This window comes from Pelodiscus sinensis, chromosome 1 (assembly GCF_049634645.1).
Source record: "Pelodiscus sinensis isolate JC-2024 chromosome 1, ASM4963464v1, whole genome shotgun sequence".
Classification (NCBI taxonomy): Eukaryota; Metazoa; Chordata; order Testudines; family Trionychidae; genus Pelodiscus; species Pelodiscus sinensis.
The window spans coordinates 45,877,159-45,892,944 of NC_134711.1; the positions used below are offsets into that span (position 1 = coordinate 45,877,159).

Here is a 15,786-nt window from a genome sequence, read left to right on the forward strand (position 1 = left end):
TTGCATTATAAGTCCTCCCATTCCCTGCTTTTACATCATGAAAAAAAAGGACCAATTTGCACAAACAAGTCAGCTGTGGGAAAAAAAATTCGCTGCTTTGCGTCGTTTTGCTTTTTGTCCATGCTTTTTGGAACATACCTTACAGTGACTCCTGCAGATTGTGTCTGGGATAAGTTATAATCCTGAGAGCAAGGAGTTGTAGAGCATAAGAAGCAAAGATTTTATCCTCATGGAGATCTTTGGTTTTATGGTGTAATCAGTGTCAAGCTGTCTGGAGTAGCCCAGGAACATAAGTACCAACCTCAGGGTAGGACTGTTAAAAGAGCAGGGCACAGACTCCAAACTAGTAGTGAATTCTGTCTTAGATTTCATCAAACAAGTATCAAGTGTAAACTCTTCAGACACTATAATAGGGGATCCCAGACCACACCTTGAATGGTCAGGTCTAACTTGCACCTAAACAAATTTGCTTTTGTGATGGACCTTTATACCAAAAATCACAATACTCTGGTTACTCTCAGTCCCAAAGGATCAGTCACTTACTCCAGGTCAATTGCACTGGAGATCTTACACTAAAGACAGTGCTTGTAGCCAGTCTCATAATAATGACCTAAAGAGTTATCAATTATGAAAAGGAAAATAATGGTTATTTACACAGTAAATTAGGTAAACACACACACACACACACACAAATGACTTAGTGTCTTGAGTTCCAAATATGATATAAAGCTTGCATGTTACATTAGCTTCTATGTCCTTTAGGGCTAACCTGAGCTAAGCAGCTTGGGATCTCTTGCTTATGCTTAGAAATTTTGCTCTCCCAAAAGTCCAAGTAGCACAGAGTTATAGTTTCTTCTAGTTAGGGATTTTTATTCCCTTTCCCATAGAGTTCAAGGTGATGGGATGTGTTTACAAGCATGTCTCCTCTTTATGGTACCTGTGTTTGTGAGGAATGCAATTAACAAAGTTTTTGTTTTTTAATATTTCAGACTTGCTTATTTGGTTTCTAATGGTCCCCTTGGTAATCTAGCCCTAACACCTTCTATAAGAAGGCAGCTTTTAAATTCACTAATGTTTCTTTCATCACATAATTACAAAGGATAATAATGCAAACAATATCACTTTATAACATAGGGTACAGGTGTTTAAAGTGAGATTACTACATGCAGTATCTATCCTACAAATCCTTTATAAAGTCTAACTGCTACACACATACTTATAAATGTAACATCTATTTTAACAGTACTAACACATATGAGACAGACTAATTCCAGCTATATATTTGAGACATAGGGTCCTTAGCAAGAGCAAGATTTTCCAGCGCCAAAACCAGAATTCTTTAAAGTAGTTGGTAAGATTTTCCAGGGCTTGCACAGCTCAAGCTTCATTTAGTGTAGTTATATACATAACTACACTGATTTAGTGTAGTTATGTACATAAACTTGGCAACAATGATGTGGTCAATAGTATTTGAGCAATTGTATCAAGAAAATCAAATAAAATCAAAGGAACTAGGGAGAAATGTCTGACCCACTCCCTCAGCATGTCTTCAATAATTGCCCAGTGAATCATGGTATTAAAAAAAGAGACCCTGACCTCCTAAATGCTGAATTGTTATTGCTTGTATTTACTAATATTCATACCAGAGTGGCAAATTCCCATAATTGTGAGAGCTAATATTTGAAGCAAAGCTGCTCATAAAACGCCGCTACAGCATGATGTACAGCAAAAGCTGTTTTAAGATCTTATTAAAATTGTCATGCTCAAGCTAGCAGAATTATTGTTTATGGCAAGACAACTCATCCTTTTAGGGAAATGAGTAATAACCAACTCCTTTGAAAATCACATTTAAAGACACTTATGGAAGGAGTTTAGTTTGTGCTATACAAAAAGGGAATCAGAGATCTAAGACATGGTGGATTAAAACCTTCCAAATAAATAATGTTAGAACGCTATATCAGTATAAAAAATTATATGGTATAATAGACCATGGTCACCAACTGTTGGCATAATGCTCCTTTATAGTTCGTGCTAAAACCAGACAATGATTCATACTTTTTCACTAGACTCAGCATGCTGCAAAAGGCACTTGAAATAATTAACAACTGGAATTAAACTACTTAGAGTTCACATCAAACATTTAACTTTCTGTAATCCCCACTTCAGCTGATTTATATTTATTATTTTCTCCACTTATCCATTACAATTACAAGAAATATTTGTCTTGTAGTTATTTTTAAATTGATCATAATTTGTTCTTCTGTAAGTCTGAACAATGACTGAAAGCATTTGTTTACTCCCTTCTTGCAAGAGAAGTGTTGGGACTACATTTCCATTAACAAAATGTAACATGTAGTTCATCCATTTGATTTAGTATCAGCTATCTACAAGTTCATAAGCTCATAAATATCATTCTCAAGTGAATCTTTCTGTGCTCTGTCACAAGTTCTGGTACTGGTAGTGGAGGCTTCTGTATCTCTCAATAGTCAGTTCTGAACACCTTTAATCCTCAACTTGGTTAATATCTTATTAAATAAAAATTTGTATATAATCAGTGGTTGACTCTTTATCTTCCAGTTACTGATTACATGGCAAACTGTTTAGAAGGTGTACTAATTTAACAATTATAAACTATCCAGAATTATAAAATTGTATCGGGCAGATCAGAGTGGGGATGGGACCCCCCATTTGCTCTGGCCATGGGCCCCACAAATCCTTTATCCACCTCTGTGCCTAGAAGAAGTAATCACAGATTTTGTCAGTTACAGGCAGTCCCCGGGTTACGTACAAGATAGGGACTGTAGGTTTGTTCTTAAGTTGAATCAGTATGTAAGTCGGAACTGGCGTCCAGATTCAGCCATTGCTGAAACTGATACAGATTCAACTTAAGAACCCCAGGCATCCCCAAGTCAGCTGCTGCTGAAACTGATCAGCGGCTGATTCCAGGAAGCCGGGGGCAGAGCAACTCTGCCTCGGGCTTACTGTAGTCAGCCGCTGGTCAGTTTCAGCAGCGGCTGATTTGGGGACGCCTGGGGCAGAGCAGCTGGGGTGCTGCTGGGTTACTCCAGTAGCGCCGAGGAGCGGCGCTACTGGAGCAACCCAGCAGCACCCCAGCTGCTCTGTCTCAGGCGTCCTGATTCAGCCGCTGTTGAAACTGACCAGCAGCGGCTGAATCAGGACGCCTGGGGCAGAGCAGCTGGGGTGCTGCCGGGTTGGTCCAGTAGCGCCAAGGAGCGGCGCTGCGGGACCAACCCAGCAGCGCCCCAGCTGCTCTACCCCAGGCGTCGTGGGCAGAAAAGCCTGGTCTTCTGGGGGGGAGGGGGCACTAGCTGCGCCCCCCCCCCTTCCTCCAGCAGACCAGGGAGACGCGGAGCAAAGCCGCGGAGGACGCCCGCAGCGGGACAGCCGCGGCGCACCTGTGCTGTCCCGCTGTGGGCGTCCTCCGAGGCTTTGCTCCCCGTCTACCTGGTCTGCTGGTCAGACCAAGGAGACGGGGAGCAGCTTTTCTCGCCCCGGAGAACGCGGGCGGCAGGACCTGTTTCTCTTCCTGTTCTCCCCCTGGCCTATTCCTCTTCCTGATCTCCCCCAGCCAGCGAGGCTGCACCTCTCCCTGCCCCCGCCTGCTCTGCTTCCCACCTCCCCTTCCGGCCAGCGCCACTGCACCCCCCTCCCTGCCAGCTGTGCTTCCCGGTCCCCCTTCCTTCCAGCCAGCCCTGTGGCCCCTGACCCTCTCCCCCAGCTCTTCTTCTCACCAGCCCGTTCCTCTTCCTTATCTCTCCTGGCCAGCGCCGCTGCACCTCTCCCCGCCGCCCTCCGCCAGCTGTGCTTCCCGCTCCCCCTTCTTCCCAGCCAACCCTGTGGTCCCTGACCCCCCCCCCCCAGCCATGCTTCCCGCTGGCCTGTTCCTTTTCCTGATCTCCCCAGCCAGCGCCGCTGCACCCCCCTCCCGCCAGCTCTGCTTTCCCCCCCTTCCTCCCGGCCAGGCCCACCCCCTTCTGGCTGGTACCCCCTCCCCCAATATCCTGCAGCCAACCCTGTTACGCCCGATCCTCCCCCACCCCACGACCAGCCCTGCTTCCCGTTGGCCCCCGTTCCTCCCCCTTAGCTGTTTCCAGGCCCCCCCTTCCCAGCCAGCACCACTCCCTTCCTGGTTGGTCCTCCCCCCCCCACCACCACCCCATGATGCGTGTCTGGTTTTTTTGTTTTTTTTTAATGACTCCCTGGTAACCCCTAGCAGTGATCCAGGTTCTTGAAGGGGTTTTTTTTCCCCCTTCTACAAAATTTCTCCGGGTGTTTTTTTGGGGGGGGGCGAAGGGGGGCTGTTCGGTATTTTTGTTTCAGCCATCTGGCAACCCTACTTGTCCCTAAGTTCTGAGGTATCAGAGGGGTAGCCGTGTTAGTCTGAATCTGCAAAAGCGACGAGGAGTCCTGTGGCACCTTATAGACTAACTGATCAGTTAGTCTATAAGGTGCCACAGGACTCCTCGTCGCTTAAGTTCTGAGGGGCACTCCTGCAAACCCCGCTGGAAGGCAGCAGGTGCATTTGTTAAACTGAATTGGATTCTAATCTACTCTGGGTATGTCCACACAGCAAAGTTATTGTGACATAGCCTGTGGCAGGGCGGACAGGCCCCGCACTGCAGGGCAGGGGTAGCCCAGGCCCAGCTGGCTGAGAAGGCTTCTCTGGGCGGCCAGGGCTCCAAAGCTGTATTTACCCTGATAGAGGTGCCTGGACTTTATATTGGGACTGCTAGTGCCAAATTTACCTTGATAGAGGAGCATGGACTTTATATTGGTAAACCTCATTCCATGAGGAATAGCGCCAATTTCCAAATTGCTATTTCGAAATAAGCATTGTGTAGATGCTTATTTCCAAATAGGGGGCCATCAGCCCTTCCCAGGGTGCCCTGGTTGCCACAGTGGGCATAACCAAGGAAACTCCTCTTCCTCCCCCTCTCCCGGAGCCCTTAAAGGGGTAGACCTAAGCCTGCCAGCCCAGATCCAGCAGTCGCTGCTCCTGACCCAGTGGCCCCAGCATGAGCCAGGCAGCCAGTGCCAGCCAGCCCTCTGCCGCTCCCCAGGACCAGTCTGCTAGCTCCCAGAAACCTGCCAAGGGCTGGAAAAGGCGGGTGCCTGCCTGGTCCAGTGCACAGATCAGGGACTTAATTCAGGTTAGGGGGGATGCCTCCAATGTCCATGATCTCCACACTAAATGGAGGAACGCAACCATCTACAGGTGGATGGCTGCCAGCCTGGCCACCAAAGGCTACATGTGAACCCAGGAGCAGGTTCGCATGAAAATAAAGGAGCTGTGGCAGGCATTTGCTAGGACCACAGGGGGCAGCTCCCAACCAGGGACAGACTCAGACCCCTGCCCCTATTTTGATGCTGTGGACTGCATCCTGGGGGGCAGCATGGTCTGTACCCCACAGGTGGTCATCAACCCTGGGGCAGAGCTTGCTGCCTCCTGCGCTCCAGCCCCTACTGCCTCCCTAGCTACTGCTCCTCCTCCCACTCCTTCTCCTGCTCCTGCTTCTTCCTTCTCACACCCCCAGGGATGCCGAGGCTCCCGCACCCACAGTGCTGGGAGACAGTTGGGTCGGTGAGACCCCCAACCCTGAGCTTCTCCTTCCCCTTCCTCCCCATGCCCCCCCCTGCTAGCTCCCTCCTCCCAGGTTTCCCCCTCCCCTCTCCCAGCCTCCTTCCCCCCCTCTCCCACCTTCTTTCCCAGTCTCACTTCAGTTTCATTCTCCTCCCCACCCCAGTTTTGTTGAATAAAGAGGCTTTGTTGTAATGAACACATGTGTCTTTTATTGTACAGCAGGAAGGGGGGTTAGGGAGGGGTAAGTGGAAGGACATGAGGGAGGAATGAGGCACAAGCCCCCAGTGGGGCACACCAGGGACACTGTTACTGCCTGCAGAATGTGCTGCCAGGCTCGCAGCAACACGTCCAGGAGAAGCACCAGAGTGCCCAGGGGTGGCTCCGGCTCCATGCTGCAGAGTGCTGTGATGTCCTGAGTAAGGGCAACCAGAACACGCAGAGAAAAAAATGCTTTTCTGTCCCTCAGTGAGGTAGGCAAGAAAGCAGAGAAACCTTATAATCGGCTGTCCAGGGGGAGTCCCTTTAAGCACAGGTCACAGATACCTTGTGTGGCTGCTGCCTAAGGCTAACTCCTGACATGATGCCCTGCCAGAACCGGTTCCGGCCAGCCTTAAATGCGATTCAACGTCCTATCAGTGTGGACACACTATTTCAAAATAGCAAAACGCTATTTCGAAATGCATTTTGTGTCTAGATGCGTTATTTCAAAATAAGCTATTTCAAAATAACTATTTTGAAATAAGCTATTTTGAAATAACGCTGTAGTGTAGACATACCCTTCCAGAAAACACATAGAGTAATGAAAGTTGTGATGTGACAGCTTTCTGCACACATGAAATCTTCATGGTAGGCCTTATTATCTTTGTTTAATTGCAAAGGGGCTCCATCCTTTGTAGGATATTGAGTCCACTATTTCCAATAGCTCATCAAGCTTGCTAAGGCATGTTCCTGGAAGACTGTCTTCCCCTCAGTAATTTGAGGTTATACACACTTGTGCCCCGTGTCCTTATTGTGGAAACACCACATTGTATCTCTTTCCAACTAAAGTAGCTATTTTAGATTGCTGTTTTGGTGTTAGTTGGCAAATATAGGAGACTCCTGGTAAATCAGGTGAAAGAGACAAACTGACTTTGTTTCTCCTTTCTTGTGATTTTCCTGCCCAGTATCCTGGTAGGTAGTGTTCTTTATTGCCACATCTGAAACAGTGGGCACAAATACTGCCTTTGCCAGTTTGCGTGCAGCTAGTACATCCTCTTCTCTAGGGTTGCCTGTCTGCTCATGCTATTATAAAGTATTTTGTCTCACTCCTGGACAACTTGCTTTGATTTCACTTCTCACAGGCCTTTAATTCCTTTGTATCATTCATCAGTGAGTCATCTTTGGAGAGCTGCTGTAGCCATGTCGGTCCCAGAATATCAGAAACGGCGGGTGAGGTAATGTGTTTTATTGTACCAACTTCTGTTCGTGAGTGAGAGAAGGTTTGCAAGCTTGTAGCTGGGTTGACCTAACATTTTGTGTAGACCAGGCCTAACTCTTTCTGAGTCATAATGCTTGCAAATACATTTCCCTATATCTTTTCCTGGAACAGTTTACAGCAGTGTCAGGTAGGTTACTCACTGATTGCAATCCAGCTTTTTTTTGGCTGGTGCCTAAAAGTTTATACACTCAGACCAGGGGCGCTTTTCAAACTGGAGTTTTATGAAACTTAATATTAAACAAAAACAACCCAAAACAAAGACAGCTTGCCCAGCCCCCACTGCTGCCTAGTCTTTAGAGCATATACTACTCTGCAACTGGAGTCAGTGCTGTCCCCTTTGACCTCTTCAGCCAACCTTCAGGTTTTAAAGAGACAGAGCACAAGTAAATTTCACCCTACCATTCCCTTATGAGAGTTATATTTGCACCTGTCGTACTAAATCACTGTAGGTATACCAGTGCAATAACCCTATCTATCTGTCTGTCTAAGAGGTATCGGTCTATCTGCAAGTCCATTTTTTCAAGAACTCCTCCTAAACAGTAACAGGTATGGCCAACAAATTTGGTATGCAGTTTTTTCTTATCCTAATTCAAAGCAAGGTCAGGGTTTGGTAGTGGCAGGAAAACAGGAAGTGCCTGGAATATGATTATTTTCCATAACATGGAAAGGGAGGGGGTTAATCGAAGGGACGTAGCACTGCACAGTCACCACAGGGGGCGGTGAGCACAGGGGTCAGCTATAGAAGAGTGACCACTGGGGCAGTTGTACCAGGAAGGGAGAGGCCAGTTGGGGCTGGGGCTTGCCTCCTTACACGCTACCACCCCAGGTAAATAGTTCCACTACCCTTCCCCCATAGTCCGAGCACCCAGTGCCAGACCGGGGGGAGAAGCCCCACTGATCCCATCACTGCAGCCTCTCCCCTGGAGCACTGCCCCCCACCAGGACCCAAAGGTGGCTCCCCACAGAACTGCCAGGCCACCCAACGTGGCTGAACTGACAGGCCTGTGCAGTTTCTTCCTCTCCCCTTCCCAGTCCAGTCCAGTCCAAGGAGTACTATTGGAGCAGGCCTGCACATCCCTCTGACTTCCCTGGGGCAGCCTGGGGAATGCCACCAGGGCTGGCCTGTGCTACTCCTCCTTCCCTGTTGGGCCTGGGGAACAACATTGGGGATGGCTTGCACGGCCTCCCCTCTGCCCCTGGGCCTGGGGAGCACTGGTGAGAGGCCTCCACAGCCCCCGTCTTGCCCCTGGGCTAGGCCCAGGAAGCTCCAGTGAGAGGCTTGTGCTGCCCTCCCTCCCTGCCCGGGTCTATACCCAGGTAAGTCTTTTGGGGTATGTCTACACTACAAAGTTAATTCGAACTAACAGACGTTAGTTCGAATTAACTTTGATAGGCGCTACACTAGCGCTCCGCTAGTTTGAACTTAATTCGAACTAGCGGAGCGCTTAGTTCGAACTAGGAAAACCTCCTTTTACGAGGATTATGCCTAGTTCGAACTTACTAGTTCGAATTAAGGGGTGTGTAGCCCCTTAATTCGAACTAGTGGGAGGCTAGCCCTCCCCAGCTTTCCCTGGTGGCCACTCTGGCCAACACCAGGGAAACTCTATTGCCCCCCTCCCGGCCTCGGACCCCTTAAAGGGGCACGGGCTGGCTACGGTGCCTGTGCCAGGTGCAAGCCTGCCAGCACCCAGCCAGCAGACCCTGCACCTGGCACGGATCGAGCCAGCCACCCGCTGCCACCCAGCCCTCCCCCTCTTCCCGGGACCAGGCTGGCGGCTCCCGGGAGCTTGCCCGGGACCGCAAGAGGCGGGCACCCACCTGGGCTAGTGCAGACATGGTGGACCTCGTCCACGATCTCCGCACTAGGCACAGGAAAGTGGCCGTCTAGGGCAGGAGAGCTGCCAGCCTGGCCACCCAGGAGCAGGTGTGCAAGAGAATCAAGGGGGTCCACTGATACCCCTGACCCTGAGCCCTGAGCTTACAATGGCCGTCCTGGGTCAGACCAAAGGTCCATCTAGCCCAGTAGCCTGTCTGCCGACAGCGGCCAACCTTAGGGACCCTGGAGGGGATGGACCGAAGACACTGACCAAGCCATTTGTCTCGTGCCATCCCTCTCTAGCCTTCCACAAACCTTGGGCAGGGACACCACTCCTACCCCTTGGCTAATACCTCTCCATGGACCCAACCTCCATCACTTGATCTCACTTCCCTTTAAACTCTGTTCTAGTTGTAGCCTTCACAGCCTCCTGCAGCAAGGAGTTCCACAGGTTGACTCTTTGCTTTGTGAAGAAGAACTTTCTGTTACTAGTTTGAAGCCTGCTACCCATTCCTTTCTTTTGGTGTCCTCTAGTCCTTCTTTATGGGAACTAATGAAGAACTTTTCTGAATGCACCTTCTCCACCCAACTCCTGCTTTTAGAGACCTCTATCCTGTCCCCCATCCGTCTCCTCTTTTCTAAGCTGAAGAGTCCCAGTCTCTTTAGCCTCTCTTCATATGGGACCTGTTCCCAACCCCTGATTATTTTAGTTGCCCTCCCCTCTCCCACCCTCTCTCTTCCCCTCTCCCACCTCCTTTTCCCAGTCTCCCCCAGTTTTGTTCAATAAAGACAGATTCCATTTGGGAAGAGACGTTATCTTTATTTTGTACATCAAGAAGAGGGGCTAAGGAGGGGTAAGTGGAAGGAGGTGAGGGAGGAATGGGGTACGAGCCCCCGATGGGGAGGACTGTGGTAGCTCTGCGGGCTCCTCAGGGTGGAAGCTCTTCTGCAGCCCCCCGATTGACCCCGCTCCCCGGATGGCAGCCTGCGGCAAGTGTAGCCGGGCTGATGGCCGAGTGCTGTGATGTGCCCAGTGTGGGCACTCAGGGCACTCCAAGCCAGGTCAGCTTTGCAAGCGGGGAACCCCTGAGAACTGTCTGTCCGGGGTGGGGGTCGGGTCCCTTTAAGCACAGCCCTCGGCTAGCCTGAGACAGCAGCTCCACACTCTAAGTCCTAATCTGATGCTCTGCCGGCACTGCTTCCGGCCATCCTTAACCTCGGTTCAGGGTCCACTCAATGTGGACATGCTAGTTCGAATTAGCAAAATGCTAATTTGAACTAGTTTTTAGGTCTAGATGCACTAATTCGAATTAGCTTAGTTCGAATTAACTAATTCGAATTAAGTTAGTTCAAATTAGTGCTGTAGTGTAGACATACCCCAAGCTTTCATACCACAGCAGCATCTATATCCTTTTGAAATCTAAGATTATAAATCTTTACCCTTGTAAATAAGGGTATGTCTACACTAGCCCCCTAGTTCGAACTAGGGAGGCTAATGTACGTACGCATTCCAAGTTGCAAATCAAGCCTGGGATTTAAATATCCTGCGCTTGATTTGCATCTTCCCAGCCGGTCACCATTTTTGAAATTTATAAGTCTGGACTAACTGCCAGTGTCTACACACAGCAGGGACCGGGTATTTCGAATTAAAGCCCCTAAATCAAACTACCTGTTCCTCCTGTGAGTGTATGAGTAGTTCATAACAGTACTTAAATGGTGAATTTTAAGCAGAACTCGCAATCAGTTCGGAGTTTGTCTGCCCCTCAGTTGGAATTCAGACAGTTTTCAGGATGCAGAGCCCTTTGTGTGACCTCTTGGCAGGTTATTCCTCATACAATAGGCCAAACTTTCCACTGCCTTTTGGGCTCTACAGATATGCTGATAGAGACTGAACCTGGGACTTAGTATGGGGCAATTTTATATATCAGCTACACTGTCCCAAACACCAGTAATTTACATAGTTATAAAATGTCAGTGAACTAGCATTCATTAAAATCAGTGCTTCTCCACACAGCTCTGCCATTTCAATTCTTTGCTATTCCAGTGCTTGGTTCATGGCACTTGCTCAGCCGAGAATGTCAGCTGTACTAATGGTAACTTTGTGATGTGGGGATTGGAAGAGATGAGCTCACACTTTTCAGTTTTGAGCTAAGACTTAGACATAGGTTTCCAAAGGGAATGTACTCACCCAAATTCTCTTCCCTTATTTGCTTTTCCAGTGCAATTATTTCTAAACAAATATAAAAGCATTTGCTATCACATTGCTATGTATTCCTTGCCTTCTTTCAAGCTCAAACTTGTCTGCAAATCATTGAAGAAATACATGGAAAGCCATATATGCTGAAGAGATTCCATCTCTGATAAACATGGATTGGTATGTAAAGTCACTTGTCTGGACAAGACTGTAGGTTTCATGGAAAAGAGAGAGAAAAATCTGCGGTAAGTCAAGTATGAATGTATTTGTATTTAAAGATGTTTTTCTGTAATCAGCTCTTTTAAGTGAAATTAAACAGGAATAATTTCAATACCTGCTCCTTCCGACTGTCTGTTTTATGGGTTATAGTGATGCACCTTTGAGAAAATAAATATTGTTTTAAAAATGTCTATTTTATACAACTAGAGCTGCTATCATGGGGCAGAAGGAGGAAGCAAAGGGAAATAAGTTTTCCCCACCCCCATCTTCCATGGAGTGAACAAAGCTTGCATTTAGAATCTTATCGGAGATGATTTAAAATGAAGGGAAAGATAATACTTCTAAAGCCAGAACTGTAATTACTATTTATTTCAACAGCAATTTGCCTTATTATGGTGTATAGCATTTGTTACCTAGGCAACAGGTTTCTGTACAGGTCCTGCTCAAATTAAAGTAAATTAGGCAAGATCTAAAGTCAATATCAATAAAATATTTCAAAACCAAAAAGCTGGATATCCAGCAATTTGGCCTAAGTGTCTTGCTCTTCTAGTGGCCAAACAACAAAGGGTTATGTGCATATATGTATTATATTTAGATATGTCCCTGAAGCTATGGGGAAACAGACAGAAAACACAGATACTCCCCCACTTCTCTACCTCCAAGTTCTGCAGCTTGTTATTGTAGGGTCAAACACAAGCACAGTTTGGTTTTTATGTTACTCATAAGAAGAGAATTCCACTACAGGACTGAACACTGTGGTTTAGGAGAGTTAATATTCAAAGGGTTTGATCCTGCTCCCATTGTAGTCAATTGCAAATATCCCATTCCTTTCAAGGGTGTAAGGTCAAACAGCAGCCGGGACCAGTATTTTTTTTATAGAAATTCTATACATTTTAACCCCTTGGCCCCTCAGAGGATCAGGATTATTACCACTCCCAAGAGGAAGAGATGCATGGTGGTGGTCAGAGATTCCCTCCTAATGGGTGCGGAATTATCTATCTGCCGTCTGTACCAGGAAACTCAAGAAGTCTGCTGTTTGCCTGGAGCTAGGATTCAGGATGTGACGGAGTATCTGCTGAGACTGATCAAGCCATTGGACTGTTACCCTTTCCTACTTTTCCATGTGGGTACCAGTTATACTGCTAAGAAAGACCTTGAGTGGGTCACTGCAGACTATGTGGCTCTAGAAAGAAGGATAAGGGAGTTTATGAGACGCAAGTTGTGTTCTCATCCATCTTCCCTGTTGAGGGAAAAGGTCCACAGAGGACTGTCAAATTATGGAGGTAAATGTGTTTTTGTGGAGATGGTATCAGAGGGTATGTCTACACTACCCCGCTAGTTCGAACTAGCGGGGTAATGTATGCATACCGCACTTGCTAATGAAGCCCGGGATTTGAATTTCCCGGGCTTCATTAGCATAAGCGAGGAGCCGGCATTTTTAAATCCCCGCTGCTTCGAACCCCGTGCAGCGCGGCTACACGGGGCTCGAACTAGGTAGTTCGGACTAGGGTGCCTATTCCGAACTACCGGTACACCTCGTTTCACGAGGAGTAACGGTAGTTCGGAATAGGAACCTAGTCCGAACTACCTAGTTCGAGCCCCGTGTAGCCGCGCTGCACGGGGTTCGAAGCAGCGGGGATTTAAAAATGGCGGCTCCCCGCTTATGCTAATGAAGCCCGGGAAATTCAAATCCCGGGCTTCATTAGCAAGTGCGGGATGCATACATTACCCCGCTAGTTTGAACTAGCGGGGTAGTGTAGACATACCCAGAGAGAGGGCTTCGGATTCTTTGACCAGGGGATGTTGTTCCATGAAGAAGGATTGTTAGGAAAGAGATGGGATCCACATAAAAAAGAGAGGGAAGAGCATCTTCGCAGGCAGGCTTGCTAACCTAGGGTATGTCTACACTACAAAGTTAGTTTGAACTAATGGACGTTAGTTCGAACTAACTTTCATAGGCGCTACACTAGCGCTCCGTTAGTTCGAATTTAATTCGAACTAACGGAGCGCTTAGTTCGAACTAGGTAAACCTCATTCCACGAGGATTAAGCCTAGTTCAAACTTACTAGTTCGAATTAAGGGCTGTGTAGCCCCTTAATTCAAACTAGTGGGAGGCTAGCCCTTCCCTGCTTTCCCTGGTGGCCACTCTGGCCAACACCAGGGAAACTCTACTGCCCCCCTCCCGGCCCCGGAGCCCTTAAAGGGGCACGGGCTGGCTACGGGGTTTGTGCCAGTTGCAAGGCTGCCAGCACCCGTGCCAGCACACCCAGCAGCTGACACCCCATGAGCCAGCGACCCGATGCCCCCCTCCCCTCCACCTCTTCCCGGGACCAGCTTGGCGGCTCCCAGGAGCCTGCCCGAGGCCACAAGAGGCGGGCGCCTGCGTGGTCTAGTGCGGAGATCGTGGACCTCATCGAGGTTTGGGGGGAAGCCTCCAATGTCCACGATCTCCGCACTAGCCACAGGAACGCGGCAGTGTACGGCTGTATGGCTGCCAGCCTGGCCGCCAGGGGCCACCAGCGCAGCTGGGAGCAGGTGCGCTGTAAAATTAAGGACGTGCGGCAGTCTTACTCCCGGGCCTGCCTGCCAGGGGCCGACCCGGAGGCGTGCCCCCACTTCCGGGCTCTGGAACGCATCCTGGGGGCTCATGCTGTCCCTGCCCCCCAGGAGGTGATAGACCCCGGGGCAGAGGGACCGCTCCCAGACACGGAGGAGGAGGAGGAGGGCTCCGAGAGCCAGGAGCCTGCCGGCAGCCTGCCCAGGACCCAGGACCCCCGAGGCACCCCACAGAGCCGCTCGCCTGTGTCGTCCGAGGCCGGGGAGGCGTCCACCTGTGAGTACCATCATGCTCCCCTTATGTGTACGGGGGGCTGGGGCGAGAGGGAGCCCAGGGACCATGCGCCTGGGCCTTGCCCACCACGGAGCAGCAGCTGGGGATCCTGCAGGGGCCCTGGCCTTGCAGAGGGGAGCTGGGTTTCACACACCTGGCCCCCTGGGGTAATTGACCGCTGGTCTTGTTGCACCACAGCCGCAGCACCTGGGCCTGCAGGGCGCACCACCCCGCCTGCAGCAGCCGCCCGTGCCCGGGCCAGCAGGAGAGCTAGGAACCAAGAGGACTACCAGAGGCAGCACCTCCAGTTCCTGGAGCAACAGCTCCATCTCCAGGACCACTGGGTCCAGGAGGACCTGAGACTGCGCTGGAGGAGCTTGGAGGCACTGGAGGAGCAGGGCCATGCCCTGCGAGGCCACCTCCAGAGCCTGCTTGACCGCTTCCCAATTCCTCCTGCTCCGGATCCTGCTCCTGCTCCCCCTGCTCCCGCTTCCTCCACACCCCCCGTCCCTCCTGCCCCACCTTCCACAACCATTCCCCACCGACGCTCCCGGACCCGCAGTGTTGCGAGACAGGAGAGGCAGCCGGACCCCCACCCCTGAGCTTTCCTTTCCCTTCCTCCCTTCCCTCCCCTTCCAGCTCCCTCGTCCCAGGTTTCCCCCTTCCCCCTCTCCCAGCCTCTCCCCTCCCTCCCCCCACCCCAGTTATGTTAAATAAAAAGACGTTTTTGTTTGAAAAACAGGTGTCTTTATTTGACAATAGGTAGGGAGGGGAAAGGGGAAGGGGGGTAGGGTGGAAGAAGGCCCCAGTGGGGCATGCAAGGTAGAGGTCAGTCCTCCTCCACCACCAGGAAGCTCTCCCGCAGGGCTTCCCGGATCCGGACGGCCCCCTGCTGGGCTTCCCGGATGGCGGCAGTGCGGGGCTGACCGTAGTGGCCAGCCATGCGGTCAGCCTCAGCCATCCAGGCTGGCAGGAAAGCCTCCCCCTTTCTCTCACATAAATTGTGGAGCACACAACATGCTGCCACCACGAGAGGGATGTTGTGCTCGGCCAGGTCCAGATGGGTGAAGAGGTATCAAAAGTGGGCTTTCAGTTGCCCGAAGGCCCCCTCCACCACGATGCAGGCCCTGGTCAGCCTGGCATTGAAGGCCTGGTGGGAGGGATTGAGGTGCCCCGTGTAGGGCTTCATGAGCCACGGCTGCAGTGGGTAGGCGGCATCCCCCACCAGGCACACGGGCATGTCCACGTCCCCGACCCTGATGTGGCGGTCGGGGAAGAAGGTCCTGTCCTGCAGCCGCTGGCACACGAAGAAGTTGCGGTACACCCGGGTGTCGTGTGCTTTGCCGGACCAGCCCACATTAATGTCTGTGAACTGTCCCCGGTGGTCACACACGGCCTGCAGGATCATGGAGAAGTACCCCTTGTGGTTCACGTAACGGGAGGCCTGGTGTTCCAGGGCACGGATGGGGATGTGCGTCCCGTCGATGGCCCCCCCGCAGTTAGGGAAGCCGAGGGCGCCGAATCCCCGGATGACGGCGTCCGGGTCGGCGAGGTGGACCACCCTGCGGAGCATCACCCGGTTGATGGCCCTGACCACCTGCGGAGAGACACAGCAAAGCGCCAATAAGTGGGGCGCCCGGGTGGCTGG

At 50.5% G+C, this 15,786-nt stretch overlaps 1 long non-coding RNA gene across 5 annotated transcripts in view; it reads left to right on the forward strand.

The window, feature by feature from the left end:
• The window catches only part of LOC102446925 (uncharacterized), a 54,907-nt gene that overhangs the window by 15,901 nt on the left and 23,220 nt on the right, over nucleotides 1-15,786 (forward strand). The window contains exon 1 of one of the 5 annotated variants that reach the window (XR_332044.4): nucleotides 10,699-11,334. The exons of the other annotated variants lie outside the window; for them this stretch is intronic. This is a non-coding gene — a long non-coding RNA (uncharacterized LOC102446925). Of the gene's footprint in view, nucleotides 1-10,698; nucleotides 11,335-15,786 lie in introns of those variants that run through there. 5 annotated transcript variants of the gene reach the window in all.